This window comes from Fukomys damarensis, unplaced genomic scaffold, assembly GCF_012274545.1.
Source record: "Fukomys damarensis isolate Sample0158 unplaced genomic scaffold, DMR_v1.0_HiC HiC_scaffold_17, whole genome shotgun sequence".
Taxonomy (NCBI): domain Eukaryota; kingdom Metazoa; phylum Chordata; class Mammalia; order Rodentia; family Bathyergidae; genus Fukomys; species Fukomys damarensis.
In genome coordinates this window covers 2,826,689-2,829,359 of record NW_022900929.1, presented here as the reverse complement: position 1 = coordinate 2,829,359, position 2,671 = coordinate 2,826,689, and the positions used below count along the sequence as shown (strand labels likewise).

The following is a 2,671-nucleotide window of genomic DNA, read 5'->3' as shown; positions in this document are numbered from 1 at the left end:
AATTAGTATATCTAAAAAACCCACTTACTATATTGTCCCTGGATACAAGATGTATCAGATATTAAACTGATAAGAACAGATACTACACTTGATCTTAGCCAAAAGGCCAAGAAGCCAGGAATAGAATATTTTCACCTACCAACAGGGCGAGCTGTTTAAAAGAAACATAGTAACAATTCTATGCTCTGTATGCTGAAAACAAACCCATGAAATTTACAACATATCCAACATAATACTGAAAATAATTTCCTCTCATTCTGAGCCCATACAAGTCACCTTAAAATTGTCTTATACTTTAGAAATCAAATAATTTAAAAAATATGACAGGTCCTCCAATTGAGGTTTTCAGTGAGTGTGTAAAATTGAAAAATGCTTCAGGATGAATGAGACCAGAAAAATGCAGCTTCTCAATTGCCCATCTATGGATTCCCAGATCCTGGGAGTATAGCGGAGGTGTGCATTGGACTCCTGGTAGAAGAGTCTGCATTCTTCTGCATGGTCTGGACAGGAAATGCCTCTGTTCCCTGCCACAGCTGTCATTATTGGCAGGCTGGTCTTCTTTGGGATAAAAATGCTTATCTGCCCTGGGCCAAGAGATGTGGGAGGAAGCGAGAGACTTCAGACTTCATGGGGCCATATTGTCTACAGAAGAAGATTGACATCCTAAATGAATTCTAACTAGAGTTTCCAGCAGCTTGCTAATCCAGTTTTCTCTCTAACGTTTCATTCTTAAGCCAAATTGTGAACCATCACTTCCAGTTGTGGTTCTCAGACTTTGGTTAGCGTTTACTTGAGGGGAACATGTGTCATTGTTCAAGAGGAGAATGTCACTTGGCTGGGAAACAGGAAAGGAAGATCCGTCTGATGGCACTCAGGTCATAAGCACTGTGTCTGCAGGTGAACTGGGATGAACGTGCAGTTAGGGGCACATCTCTTCCATTTCTGGATGTGTGTCCTGTTCCATCTAATATCAGAAGTAAAACATTCAATTTGTTACAAATAAATGTCCATGGGTGCAATCTTTGAAGATCGAAAGGCTTTTTGTTTGTTTGTTTGTTTTTTGGTACCGGGTATTGAACTCGAGTCCTTGCACTTGCAAGGCAGGCCACCAAACCACTGAGCTAAATCCCCAGATAGATCGAAAGCCTTTAAATCAGTGACAAATTAAAAAAAAAAACAAAACAGAACTTATGGTAGAAATGTAAATATGCAGGCTGATACTCCCTCGGGACAGAAATCAACATTTCCTGCACAGTGTCCCATGGACCCAGCTGATGATAGCGAAAGGCTTTCTACTAAAACTGCTCCTCCAGGAAAATGCGCTTTTAATGCCAGGTCTCACATTGAGATCCCAGCCCCTCATACTCCTCTCCCAGGATGCATGTGTAGGTGGTCGTTTCTCTGGCTGTGGCTCCTTTTAGAAATAATTGGCTAATTAAACATATTACAGATCCTTCTCACTTTGAACAAAGAACTGAAACATGCCAAAAATTTATTTGAAGAAGTAGAAGTGAAGAGTGAGGGGTGAAGGGGTAAGGGATCAAATGGCTTTGCAGAGCAAACTTGGGTCCCACAAGAGAGGAAATGAGAAAAGCAAAAATAAAAGTACACACAGGGTCTGGGAGACACAGGGTGGGGTACTATGAAAGAGACATGATAGGCTCTTCCTGGAGTCTGTGTCCTTATATGTCATCCACATTTCATGGGAACACACAAGAAGTTGTACATTCCGGGTCCTGAGAGGCGGTGCTGTGTAGATCCTGGGAAACCCTTACAGCTTTCTCCTCAGCTAGTCTAAGCCACCCCTATCTCCTATTTCAGGGACAGAGAGAGGACAACCTTGCCACCATGTATGCATATCAGGTAGAGAGAGAGGATCATGAAAACTGGTCCCTGATTGGGTTTCCTAAACTTGCTAGATTGACAGCACTTTGTGCAGCGTGTACTTCAGGGATGCAGCAGGCCCCAGATTCCTTGGAAGGCAGGAGTGTGATCTTCCCGCCACACCCAGAGTTCGGTATCATAAAGTTGGTTCTGGAAAGAAAAGCAGACCTCCAAGAGGATGAAGGCCCCCCCAAGAACCCCACCCTCTGTCCAGCCTCGAATTCTTTCTAGTCCCCAATCACCCCCAAAGTTCCCCCTTCCAATTGGCAGACCCTCATACTCTATTCCAGTGGACCGCTTACCTCCTCACACTCTGCCAGGAGCATCCTAGTGTTCCTGTGCCTGCAGCTGATGAACTGGTAGCACAGCTTGCAGAATTAAGGAATCTTGGCAAAGTTCCTCCTATAGAGGAAGAAGAACATGTCTAGTTTAGGAAGCTGGGTTTCCTCCTCCATGTTGTTGACCAGGTAGCTGGGAAAGAAAGCAGGTTGTTGGGCAGGGGTGCGGCCAGAAAGGAGCTGAGTCAGCTCCCTGGAAAGGATAGGCGGCCCCTCCAGATTTGGAGGTCATTAGGCCTGCCCAACTCTCCAAGGCCAGGCCTACATGAGGAGGCCCGGCCTGCACAGAGCTCCTATCTGGTGATGAAGACGGGAGCCTGGTGCAGAGACCTAGGAAGTCTCCTGTCCTCTCAGGTAGTGCAGCTGCCTTTGTTCTGCCCCTTCCCTGCAGTTTGTACGGTATGTACACAGCTGTGTCCCCACCACATGCGAGCAACACTGAGAGGGTT

The 2,671-nt window shown here is 45.5% G+C and overlaps 1 pseudogene; it reads right to left on the bottom strand.

The window, feature by feature from the left end:
• LOC117286657 lies at positions 1-118 on the bottom strand (annotated as a pseudogene).
• Between the last annotated feature and the right edge of the window lie 2,553 nt (positions 119-2,671).